Source organism: Giraffa tippelskirchi, chromosome 6 (assembly GCF_054371585.1).
Source record: "Giraffa tippelskirchi isolate mGirTip1 chromosome 6, T2T-mGirTip1v1.2.pri, whole genome shotgun sequence".
Lineage (NCBI taxonomy): Eukaryota > Metazoa > Chordata > Mammalia > Artiodactyla > Giraffidae > Giraffa > Giraffa tippelskirchi.
The window spans coordinates 134,848,950-134,862,558 of record NC_137280.1 but is presented as its reverse complement, the minus strand read 5'-3'; the positions used below and the strand labels follow the sequence as shown (position 1 = coordinate 134,862,558).

The window sequence follows — 13,609 nt, the reverse complement described above, 5'->3', positions numbered from 1 at the left end:
ATTTTTTATAGACTCAAGAATTCTTTTAAATTTATTTTTAATTGGGGAATAATTATTTTCAATATTGTGTTGGCTTCTTCCATACAACAATGTGAATCAGCCATGACTATACATATGTCCCCTCCCTGTTGAACCTCCCTCCCACCCCGAACCCCATCCCACCCCTCCAGGCTGTCACAGAGTAGTACTGAGTTGAACTCCCTGTGTTATATAGCAGTTTCCTACTAGCTCTCTCTTTTACATATGGTAATATATATGTTTCAGTGCTACTCTCAATTTGTGCCACCTTCTCCTTCCCTCACTGTGTCCAAAGTCTGTTCTCTATGGTTGCATCTCTATTCCTGCCCTTCAGTAGGTTCATCAGTACCTTTTTCCTAGATTCCAAATATAAGCATTAATATATGACACTAGTTTTTCTCTTCTGACTCACTTCACCCTGTATAGTAGGCTCTAGGTTCGTGCACCTCACTAGAACTGACCTAGATGTATTCCTTTTATGGTAGTATAATATTCCGTTGTATATATGTACCACAACTTCTTTATCCATTCATCTGTTGACGGACATATGCTTTGCTCCCATGTGCTAGCTATTGTAAATATTGCTGCAATGAACATTGGGGGGTACATGTTAGACCCAAGAATTCTTAACCTGAGGTCCATAAGGCCCTTGGCAGTCTATGAATAGAATTCAAGGAGTCCAAAAAGTTGGTGGGGAACATTTACATTTTTATCTTCTCTTTTTGGTATAAATGTAAATTATTTATTTTAAAAAGCACTTACATAATGCTTAGTATATTCTAGTTACTGTTCTGTATCCTTGAACACATTCTTTAATCTTCATAACAAATATATGTTAGTAACTGCTGTTGTCTCTTTTTTACATTAGAGGGAAATGTGTTATTCATCTATTGCTACATAGCAAATTATTCAAAAACATACCGACTTTGGACAACACATATTTATCATCTCACAGTTCTAAGGCTCAGGAATTTGGGCATGCCCTCAGTCTCTCACAGAGCTGCAGTCAAGGTGTTAGCCAGTTCCAAGGACTCGTCTAAAGACTTGATTGGGAAGGCATCTACTGCCAAGCTCACATATGTTTTTGTTGAATCCAGTTCCTCAAGGGCTGTTGTGTTGTGGGCCTCTGTTCCTTGCTGGCTATTGGCTGATTGCCACTCTCATTTACTTGTGGGCCTCTTCAGCATGTCAACTTGCTCCATCAAACTCAGAAAAACAACAAGTTTGCCAGCAATATAAAAGCCATAAAATTCTGGAACCTAGTGGAAGTATTATCTCCTCATCATTGCTTCTGTTGGTTAGACACAAGTTACTCAAAAGGATGGGATTATGTAAGACTGTGACTAGAAGGAGGCAGCGATCACTGGGGGCCACTTTAGAACCTACCTCCTGCAGGAACAGAGGCCCAGAGGGGACTATTGCTTACCCAACATTACGCAGTTAAGGGGCAGTGTCAGGATTCCAAACTGAACAAGGCTCTAGAGTCTATGTTCCTGCTGAACGGTGCTCCTTCTTATGATGTAAATTGGATGTACCAGTGTACGTGTTGAATTTTCTGTGAGGTCACACTAGAAATTGTGGATAAATGTTTCCTGATGGATTCCTTTTCTGTGCAGCAGCTTTTTAGTTTGATGTAGCTCCACTTGTTTATTTTTGCTTTTGTTGCATTTGCTTTGACTGTCAAATCCAAAAAATCATTGCCAAGACCAGTGTCAAGGAACTTCTTGTCTATGTTCTCTCCTAAGAGTTTTATGGTTTCAGGTTTTACATTTAAATCTTTCATCCATTTTGAGTTAATCCTTGTGCATGGTGTAAGATAGTGGTCCAGCTTCATTCTTTTGTGTGTGGCTGTCCAGTTCGGCCAACAGTATTTACTGAAGAGACTGTCCTTTTCCCTTCTTTACCACTAGGGCTTCCCAGGTGGCGCTAGTGGTAAAGAACCTGCCTGCCAATGCAGGAGATGTATGAGACGTGGGTTTGATCCCTGGGTTGGGAATATCCCCTGGAGAAGGGTATGGCAACCCACTCCAATATTCTTGCCATGGATAATCCCATGGACAGAGGAGCCTGGTGGGCTACGGTCCATGGAGTTGCAGAGTCAGACACGACTGGAGCAACTTAGCACGCATGCACATCCTTTCCCCACTGTGTATTCTTGCCTGTCTTGATGTAAATTAATTCACCTTACATGTGTGGTTTATTTTCTAGGCTCTCTTTTCTGCTTCATTGATCTGTGTCTGTTTTTATGCCAGTACTGTACTACTCTGATTATTGTAGCTTTGTAATACAGGGATCATGATGCCACCAGCTTTGTTGTTCTTTCTCAAGGTTGCTTTGGCTATTCTGGGTCTTTCATGGTTCCATACATGAGGAAATGAGGCTCCTTGGTGAGGCAGGTAGTCAGTGAACAGCAGAGCCAGATCTGGAACCTGTCACCCTGGTACAAAGCTCTGGCCTTTCATTCAGGGCTCTGGGAGAAGCCGGACAGACTGTGTGAAATAAGACCTGAACTCCTTGCTGTGCCCTCACTCCCCAGACCTCCCTGGAGATCTCCTTAGAAGTTGTCTGAAACTTTGCAGCAGAGAGAGGGGCAGGGGAAATAGAGGAGTGAAGAAGGGACAGAGATGCAAGAGTGGTGCGTGGAGAAAAAATGGAGCAGATGGGAAAAGAGAGGAGACCCAGCAGGGTGAATTGGGAGGGTAGGGGGCAGTGCAAGAAACCATATCTCAGGTCTGAACAGCATTGCTAAAAGCCCTACACTTGACATCCAATGGTCACACTGAACCCGCCATCTCTAAAGCTGACTTCATTCTGAGCAACCCTAACTTCAGTCTGTCCAGCCAGGTGGGTTGTAGAGAGTTGTGTAAAGTTTCCATCAGTTTATCATCAGTATCTTTGTCAAGCTTCTTTTTTTTTTTAAAATCACATTTGGTTAACACATGACATTGTGCCCTGTCTTCAACATTTAATATCATCCAACTCATCCATACCTACAGCCCTCACAGTGAGGTTACCCAAGTCAAGCTGTAGGGACACATTCCAATCTAAGCCTTTTCAAAGCCCAATTTTGTGTTAAACCATAATAAGCCAGTGCTCTGGAGAAAACATATAAACTGCTAAGTCCTCTTCTTGTCCCAAGTTGGCCATCCTGGCACCTTGCAGGAACATTGTTTCCAGCTGTTAGTGTTATGAATTCTCCCACACTGGGACCAAGATGAGTCCATTCCCACTACAGGGATTTTCAGACAGGACAGAGAGAATGACATTAGCTGCCTCAACAACTGACTTGGTTGGGATTAGAAGCAGAAACTCAAACACCATGGAAACTCAGAGGCACAGAACCACCAAACTTAAGCTAGGCAACAGAGTTCACCTGAATGCTTTGCCTTTACTTCAGGACATAAGGACATCTTCTCCTGATCAAGAGTGTATTTTATCTTCTTTATAATATTGATTTAGTGAAAAGTGGTATATTGTCACACAAAACAAAAAGATGCCATTATTCAATGGCTGCTGCTATTTAAGCTGAAACAATTATTATATATTCCTAGTGAATTGAACTTGTGACAATTCTAAAGTGTCTTTTCATAAGTCTAGTTATTCTTTATTCTGTAAAGCCTACTCTGACTAATTTTAGCACAGTACCCAAGTTTTCCTTTTGTCAGACTTTATATGGGGCTTTCTTCCTACAACTGAAATAACTTTTTAGTTTGCTTTGTATTTATGTTACTTCCCTGGTGGCTCTGCTTGCAATGCAGAAGACCTGGGTTTGATCCCTGGGTTGGGAAGATCCCCTGGAGAGGGGCATGGCAACCTACTCCAGTATTCTTACCTGGAGAATCCCCATGGCCAGAGGTGCCGGTGGGCTACAGTCCATGGGGTTGCAAAGAGTCAGATACGACTGAGTGACTAAGTACAAATTTATGTTACATCTCACATGAGGAACATGTAGTTCAGTATTCTATTCAGTCTAATAGTCTTTACTTCTAATTAGTATAGTTTGTTTACATTCAGTGGAATTAATGTTTATTTTGGTTTAGCTCCATCATTTCACTATTTGTTTCCTGTTTCACTTATCTATTATGTAGTTGCACTTAATTTTTTAGCATAAAGCCATAACACAGCATTGGAGGAGGAAATGGCAACCCACTCCAGTATTCTTGCCTGGAGAATCCCATGGACACAGGAGCCTGGCGGGCTACAGTCCATGGGGTTGCAAAGAGTCAGACATGACTGAAGTTAGTTAGCATGCATAACGCAGCATTGTAGGTAAAAGCACTGACTCTGGAGTCAGGCAGCTTGAGAGAATTTCCTAGTGCCACTGCTTGGGAGGTATGACCCTAATCATGTTTCTAACCCTCTCTGATCTTCATTTTCTTAACAGGAAAAGATGGCAGTGGGGGAGGGAGGGGGTGGGCGGTTAATAGCAATTATCATAATTATCTGATGAGGTTGGGAGAGTCAGCTTTTTAAAATCACAGGTAGGGAATTCTCTGGCAGTCCAGTGGTTAGGCCTCCGCACTTTCACTGCTAATGGTCTGGGTTATTGAACCTGGTTGGGGAACTAAGATCCGATAAAGTCGCACAGTCGACAAAAAATAATTAATTAAATCACAGGGTAAAAAACACTTAATACTAATGTTTATAAAATATACTTTCCATTGATCTTACCTATTATTTTATTAAACAGTAGACATAGTTTCTAAAGCTAATACATTCCCATAGCTACTCTGACATAGAAAGTAGGAGCTGCATTTGCTATCCTCTGCCACCTTCCATAACAATGTTTTCTGATCATTTAGGTTGACCTTTGTATTTCTTTTCCTTAAGGGAAAACTAGCTCTTAAACGTTTTATCAAATTTTCATGCTTGACTTTTTTGTCTTCTATGTTATCCCCTTGGATTCATGTGCTGTTGGTGCCCTGCCCCAAATCTCCTGGGCCCACCTGAGTTCAGTAGTAGCAGCAAGAGATATTTGCCCTGGCAGCTTTCCACATTGGGAGCCTGGAGCTCTCTTCTCTGCCTGGGCGCTTTCTCAAGCACCACAGGAGTTTTCTCAGCTGCTGGAAGGAGCAGCTGGATGTGCAGGGAGTGACAATCAGTGTATAAAATCTCACCGTCCTTGTCCTTGTTAGTGTTATTCTGAGACATTTTTCTCACACTCGTTCAGAGAGTTCCAGTTTTCCACAATAGTAACCTGCTCTTTAGCCTTATTTTTTCCCTAGTCTCATTTTCCCAGTTTCCTCACTGGTGTTTCCTAGGATTATCTTGGAGATAAATACTGCATCCAGTCCTTCTCAAATGCTCATTCTGCAGCCATTGAGATGATCATATTTTTTCTCCTTCTGTGTCTTACCTTGTGGTGATTTTCAACAATTTATTTTCAAATATTAATCAGCATTGCATTCTGAAAATAAACTTAATAATAAACTTAATAGTTGTGACACACAGATCGATAGATAAGTTGATTCATTTTATTAACATAGACTAGACTGTTTCGCTCAGTCATGTCCAACTCTTTGTGATCCCATAGACTATACAGTCCATGGACTTGTCCAGGCCAGAATACTGGAGTGGGTATCCTATCCCTTCTCCAGGGTATCTTCCCAACCCAGGGATCAAACCCAGGTCTCCCACATTGCACACAGATTCTTTACCAGCTGAGCCACCAGCAAAGCCCAAGAATACTGGAGTGAGTAGCCTATCCCTTCTTCAGTGGATCTTCCCGACCCAGGAAGCAAACGGGGGTCTCCTGCATTGCAGGTAGATTCTTTACCAGCTGACCTACAGGGAAGCCCTGGTACCCTATAATTTTCATTTCCTATAATGTCTTATCAAGTTGGGCATCAAAGTTTTACATTGGCTTTACAAAATGTGGTGAAGAGTAGCCATGTTTTTCTGTCGGGAGCCACGTTAGGCATTACTGACAAAATGGAGGCACGGCCCCAACCCCTTCGCCTCATCCTGCAGGCATGGTCCCAGGATGAAGGAGTTAGGTCTTGTGATTCTGACTTGTCCTTTCCTTCCTTCGGTTGAGTTGGCTGGAAAGTACGTTAAGGTGCTTATTGTTCTTGCATGAGAAAGCACAAAGCCTTCTGCAGTTGCCCAGGAAATAATCCATAAAGTTACATTTGTTCAAGGACCTTTACGAAGAATGTTCCAGGATGAGCACATAGGCCGCAGCTTGAGGCCATGGGAAACATTGTTATCTGAAACCTGCTTGTAAGGGAAATGTTTATGGCAAAAGTATTTTGCTCAGTTTAGGATTTAGGAATAATTAAGAATAGTTAGAAGCTAGAAGTTTAAGGTTTGTTGTAGTGTTGGCATATTTTACTATAGCTTATAGAAACTAGGAATTTTAGAGATACTAATAGCTAAAAGCTTTTTTAGGAGATGATGAGCTTGAGTTACTAGGGGATAGCAGGATTTAGAGAGATAAGAAATAAACTGAGGAATGTGGTATACAGCCCAGAGACAAACTTGAGTTACAATGTTATCACAAGGACACTTAAGAGGGAACTCTGAAGGACAACGATGATTTATGGAGACAGTAAATCTGGGTGAGGGGAAACTGAAGATGTCATACCTCTGACCTAATGCTTTTGTAAAAGTATAAAAGAAAACCTGATGCTTAAAATAAACATGCAGTCCAAATGAGTGAGAGGCTGCATCATTCACGGACCCCATGCATCCCTTCAGGGCGTTTCACTGGCTGCTGGAGCTGGACTCCGGCATTTTTCTATTCTCTAGAAAAGTTTGTGGTAGATTTTTGCTTTCTTCCATTATAAATGTTTAGAAGAATTTCTCTTGAAAATCATCTGAATTTATAGCTTTCTTCATGGGATGATTTTTAATGTTTTATTCAGTTGTTTTAATAGATAGACCTGTTTAGATTTTCTATTTTTTCATGAATTGGTTTTAGCAAGTCATGTTTTCTAGGAATTAATACATTTCATCTAAGTTGTCAAATTTATTGTCAAATTGATTCACAATATCTTCATATAAATTTTGTAATCTCTGTAGAATATTTTTCTTTTTTTTCTAGCCCTTATAAGGATTTATTAATTTTTTTAAAATTTTGTGTCACAGCAGTGGTATTCTGCACATGAGAGGAGGCAAACTTATCTATTTTTCCCTATTTAACCATAAATGCAATTATTTTTTAACGACTCGTTTACTTCTGAGTCAGGACATTTCTGTCCAGGACTTCCCTGGTGGCTAAAGAACCTGCCTGCCAATGCAGGAGATGCGGGTTTGATTCTTGGGTGGGGAAGATCCCCTGGAGAAAGAAATGACAACCCACTCCAGTATTCTTGCCTGGGAAATCCCATGGACAGAGGAGCTGGGTGGGCTACAGTCCATGGGATTGCAAAGAGTCGGACACAACTGAGCACAGCACAACAACAGCGTTCCAGGTTCCTATGCAAGATTGTTCTTCAAAGACAGGATGTAGAACTAAACAGCAACAGGGCAGAAAGGCAGAATGTATCACCAGCACTGTGATATGCCTAGTGCATACTTGATAGTTAATTTTTTAAAAACTGATTACATGTTGATGGGGTAGAGAAGAAAAAAAACTCCCACAGAATTTGAGCTATTTTCAAACATGTGCTTTACCAGCCCTGTGCCTGGCTTATAAAGATGTTCAATATTTTATAATAGAGTATTACTTTATTTTATAAAGAATCCTTCAAATCAATAAGTAAAGATGAACAGGCTAAAAAAAAAACAGCAGAAAAGAAAACCAAAAATATTTACAAAGTGTGTATCTGTATATTCAACATAAGTAGTATTTAGAAACTACAAACTTACAGAAGAGGATGTTCTACCTATATACAATTGAATAAACTCGAATAGGCAAAGAAACAGCTTGAAGATTTTATGTAGAATTGATGAGGGTGCAGAGAAGAAGATTCCCTTATAAAATGATGGCATGTTGGCACAATATTTCTGAGAAGGACGATAGGAAAATGCCTATCAAAAGTGAAATGAATCAGAAAGAGAAAGATAAATACTGTATTCTGATACATACATACGAAATCTAGAAAAATGGTACTGAAGAATTTATTTACAGGGCAACAATGGAGAAACAGACATCGAGAATAGACTTATGGACATGGGGAGGGTGAGGGGAGGGGAGGGTGAGATATATGGCAAGAGTAACATGGAAACTTACATTACCCTATATAAAATAGATAGCCAATGGGAATTTGCTGTATGGCTCAGGAAACTCAAACAGGGGCTCTGTATCAACCTGGAAGGGTAGGATGGGGAGGGAGATGAGAGGGAGTTTCAAAAGGGAGGGGATATTGTATCCCTATGGCTGATTCATGTTGAGATTTGACAGAAAACAACAAAATTTTGTATAGCAATTATCCTTCAATAAAAAAATAATTTTAAAAAAAGTTTAAAAATTAAACAGTACTCTTTGATGCAGCATTTCCTTTCTAAGAAAATTGTTGCAGAAAAATTATCAGATAACTGTACAGGGATATAGATACAAAAATTTATTACTTATGGAAATAAAATGTAAAAACAAAACAGGCTTTTTTCAGGAGGGACTGTTACAGAGACAATGCACTGAAGGAAAAAAGTCAACAAGTTAAGGAAATTTTTACATCTTAATTATTGATGGATATTAATGGGTTTTCTTCCAATGACTCAGAAACAAAATAATAAAAAATAGTAATTGTTAGGATCACCAGATGGCAGCATGGCTCTTTTTTTAAAACGGAGCATTTTGCCATTGGTTCCAGGTTGTCCCTCCAGAAGTTCAGCTTTCTTAGTCAACCAAGATCCATGCCTGACTTACAGAAATTCCCTTTATAGCGTCATGCACTGTGGTAAACTCCAGCACATTAGAACACCTACTGAAGCTCCCCACTGAGATGTTAGGGAACTCCATACTTTAAAGTTCTTCTTTAAATGAAAATACACCCCCAGTGACCCAAGTCAGCTCTAACAACATAGAGCATGACTGCTCTCCCCTAAAGATAGCTAGCACTGCTTTCCAACATTTAATCTTATTATCTTTCCAGGTGGAAAAGTCCCAAGTTTTCTGCTTTTCTCTTTATATTGCTTTAGTTTTCTTGTTGTATTCATTCTGCTGTTGTTCCCACTTTTTCCAGGCAATCATGTAGCTACTGCTTAAAGTATGGGTCTTTGGAATCCTGACACCAATGCTTCCTACTGGTATGTGCTTGGGCACATTACTTAAGAACTCTGTCTTTAGGATTTTTCAACCATGAATTAAGAGAATAATAGAACCTATGACCTCAAAGGTTAGGGGTGAGGATTAAATAGGACAATTGTGAAAAGTAGATAGCACAAGGTATAGCACACATGAAGTGCTCAATTTGTGTTAGCTCAAACTGAACTTCTGTTTTCTAATAATAATACTCAGCTCATAAGTCATCCTGGAAATCTAATGAGAACATCAGTAAACTGCTTAACGTAGCATACGGTGCTCAAGGGCTTCCCAGGTGGTGCTAGTGGTAAAAAAACCCACCTGCCAATGCTAGAAATGAAAGAGACACAGGTTCAATCCCTGGGTGGGGAAGTCTCCCTGGAGAATGGCATGGCAACCCACTCCAGTATTCTTGTGTGAAGAATCCCATGGCCAGAAGAGCTTGGCAGGCTACAGTCCATAGGGTTGCAAAGAGTCGAACACAACTGAAGCGACTTTGCAAACCAAAACCAAAGAAAAGCGCAACACAGGAGAGCCAGCATGCAAGGGATACCTAAGGGCTCCGTAACTCACGACTAATGAAAACATAAATGATGGCAAGAGTGACGGTCTGGTGTTTTGTTTCTCTGTTTTATGAGACCTTGTTTTTTCCTTAAGATAGTTTTATGTTTAAAGCAAAATAAAGAGGAATGTAGAGAAATTTCTCATAGACTCCTCTACCCCTCTACATGCACAGCCTCTTCTGTTATTAACATTTCCCATCAGAGGGGCACATTTGTTGCAACTGAGGAAGTGACACTGAACATCATAATCACCCCAACTCCATAGTTTATATTATGATTCACTCTTGGTGTTGTAGTTTCTCTCTACTATAATGTTCCTTCTCCCTAAAGAATGTCCTTAACATTTTTGTAGCATATTCTTCTGGTAATGAATTCTCTCAACTTTTATTTGTCTCGTAGAGTCTTTAATTTACCTTGCAAGTAGTCCTGTTTCTGACTAAAAACCTATGTGTGATTTTTTTCCAGGTCTGGCCATAGGCAATTACAAAGTCTTTCTTAACCTGAAACAAATAGACTGACAGATGCTTTTCCAGCAAACGTGGGTTTATTCAGGATCATCAGAGAATTGCAATTCAGGATCTGCAACAATGGGGAGCCACATGCAAATCCCCACACAGAAGAACATGTTTATAGAGGAGGAAAGGAAATTAGGGGAGGGCGGCTGTAGTTACTAAAGAATTCATGGCTTTTCACTGTCTGAGTCCTTGCCAGGAAAGAAGATGTGTCTTCTTCCTATTGGGCTCTGCCGCGGTGCTGAGTGTGAGAGCTCCTCTTTCTGGTCTCCCAACTCTATTTAATTGAGGTTTCTGTTTATTAATTTTTTTAACTTTATCTGGCTGCCCTCCCCACACCAGCCTAGACTTGGTGCACAGCCTGTGCATTGCAGTCTCTGAAAGGAATTGCAGTCAATGACGCAGGCCCCCTGGCCACCTGTGCTCTTTTGTATATCAGTGTTCCTGGTTCAAGTGTCTCTGTAGATCTCTTTATTGGGGTCTTTTGGCAGAATCCTTCCTCAGACACTTCTGCTGAGACCCCTTTGTTGAGAACAGAGGAGCGAACCCATGTTCTCCACAATGACTCAGTACCCAATACTTTTTCAGTCTAGTCTTCCCTGCTCTCCCTGCCCCTGGCCTCTGGGTTCATAAAATTGCAGGAGCTTTCAGATCAGGGGCTCCCTCAGCAGTGAGACAAGCCCCACATCTGTGCTAATCGCCTTAACCCTTAACAGGAGTCACCATTCCGTGAGGGAAAACGGAATGGAGGAACCAGTGCTTTCTCCTGTTTAGCCTCTTGCTTGTACTATGACAGTAAGTAATTAAAAACTTGTCTGTTATTTTTATTTTGCCTTGTTGTCATTGGCTGCTCCAACACCTGGCTCCTGACACCTTGACTTTGAAAGGTGTTTTTATTATGACTGGAGTTCTAGGTGGACAGTTTTGAGATTCAGAACTTTAAAGATGTCATACCATTGATTGCCTGCTAGGACATGTATTTCATATCCTTATTCCTCTGATTTAATGTCTTCATCTTCTCGATGTCTTCAAAATTTTCTTTTTATCATTGATGGTCAGCAGTTCAAAAATAATGAGTTTAGATTTAAGGGTGGAGTTATTTGATCGGTTATTTGGGGTTTTGCTGTTTATATTGCTCATCATTTATTCTATGTGAGGTTTTTCAAACATGAAACTTTGGTTTGATATCTTGCATTGTTTTTGAAAAATTCTTAGTCACTATGTCTTCAAATATTTCTTCTGCCTTGTTCTCTACTTTCTTCTCCATGTGGGACTCTAGTTATGTTTACATTTGTTTGTCATAATGAAAAATCATCTAGTGACTGCTGGATTTATTGTGCCAATAATTTAATTGTTGTATATACATTCATGTGTGAAAAGACACTCTGGTGTGCCTTTCTTATCCCGTCTTCACCTGACTTTGTTATCAAGTAAAACTAGCTTCACTGCATAAACTTGGGATGTAGTTCCCTCTTTCTCACATTCAGAGATTTTGTAAGGAATTAGAATTAACTCTTTTTGAAATTGTTGGAGAATTGCCTATATAACTTGCTGTACGTGTGTTTCCTATAGGAAAAGATAATAACTTTTTTTGTAATTTTATTCAATGTTATAGGACTATAGGTTTTTTATTCTTGATATATTTTTGTAAGTTATATTTTCTCAGAAATAGTCTTGAAATTATCAGTACAAATTACTTTCTGGTATTCTCTTACCATATTTTAATCTAGACTGAATTGATAGTTATGTGTTTTTTAAATTCTTTTGTCCAAGAATGATCTTTTAATTTTCTTGATTCTCTTCATTTTACTTTTGTTTTCTAATCAATCATTTTTATTGGTTTCCTTTGTTTTCTTACTAAATCTGCTCTTACTGCCTTCACATAACTTTATCAGGAATGATTTTATTGTATGTTTCTTACCTTCTTTAGTTGGACTCACTTTTATTCTGCAGTCTCCATTTCTGAGATAATAACCCAAGAGTATACAATAAAATATACAAAACCAAAAAGTTTTTTTTTACAAAACCAAAAAGATTTTTATACATGATTTCATAATCATTAATTTATTGATATTTTAATTTACATGGTTTCTTCTTTGAACTCTGGGTTATTTATACATGTGCCTTTAATTTTCAAATGTATTAGGCATTAAACCCACCTTTTTGGTACTAACTTCCAATTGTGTTGTGGTCAATAAACATGCCTGTTCTTTGATATTTGTGAAGATGAGTTGCTTGTTGTTCACTCAGTCATGTCCAACTCTTTGCAACCCCACGGACTGCAACACACCAGACTTTCTTGTCCTTCATCATCTCCCGGAGTTTGCTCAAACTCATGTCCATTGAGTCGATGATACCATCCAACCATCTCATCCTCTTGTCACCCCCTTCTCCTCCTGCCTTCAATCTTTGCCAGCATCAGGGTCTTTTCCAGTGAGTCACCTCTTTGTATCAGGTGGCCAAAGTATTGGAGCTTCAGCTTCAGCATCAGTCCTTCCAATGAATATTGTGGGTTGACTTCCTTTAGGATTGATTGGTTTGATCTCCTTGCTGTCCAAGAACTCTAAAGAGTCTTCTCCAGCACCACAGTTCGAATGTGTCAATTCTTTGATGCTCAGCCTTTTTTATGGTCCAACTCTCACATCCATACATGACTACTGGATAATATTGACTATATGGACCTTTGTCAGCAAAGTGATGTCTCTGCTTTTTAATACATTGTCTAGGTTTGTCATAGCTTTTCTTCCAAGGAGCAAGCGTCTTTAAATTTCATGGCTGGAGTCACTATCTGCAGTGATTTTGGAGCCCAAGAAAATAAAGTCTGTTACTATTTCCATTGTTTCTCCATCTATTTGCCATGAAGTGGTGGGACCAGGTGCCATGATCTTAGTTTTTTGAATGCTGAGTTTTAAGCCAGTTTTTTCACTCTCTTTCATTTTCATTTCATCAAGAGGCTCTCTAGTTCCTCTTTGCTTTCTACCATTAGGGTGGTATCATCTGCACATTTGGGGTTATTGATATTTCTCAATAACTTATGACCTAGTTACTACAGAATCAATTTTTATAAATGTGGTTTATAGTCTTGGGAAGAATGTGTGTTCTTTAATTGCTCACTACAGATGTCTATATATCTACATTGATCAAGATAAGATTACTTGTGTGGTTCTATTCTTCTTGAGTTGTTGATAATTGAAAGATATGTTTAGCCCATTCTTACTGTGAGTATCTTAGTTTCTCTCTGATTCTATTATTTTGTGTGTTATCAACTTTAAAGCTCTTTTATTAGGTACATATATGCTTGTAGGTGATGTATTTTATACAAGAATTAG

At 39.4% G+C, this 13,609-nt stretch overlaps 1 protein-coding gene across 10 annotated transcripts in view; it reads left to right on the top strand.

Annotated features, from left to right (window-relative positions):
• DCTN4 (dynactin subunit 4) overlaps positions 1-13,609 on the top strand; it is a 143,554-nt gene that overhangs the window by 37,386 nt on the left and 92,559 nt on the right. For 2 of the 10 annotated variants that reach the window (XR_014055536.1, XR_014055531.1), the window contains one exon: positions 10,234-11,107. The exons of 7 other annotated variants lie outside the window; for them this stretch is intronic. The gene's annotated coding sequence lies outside the window, so the exon portion shown is untranslated. Of the gene's footprint in view, positions 1-9,146; positions 9,211-10,233; positions 11,108-13,609 lie in introns of those variants that run through there. One more of the 10 variants, XR_014055532.1, reaches the window with a different exon arrangement.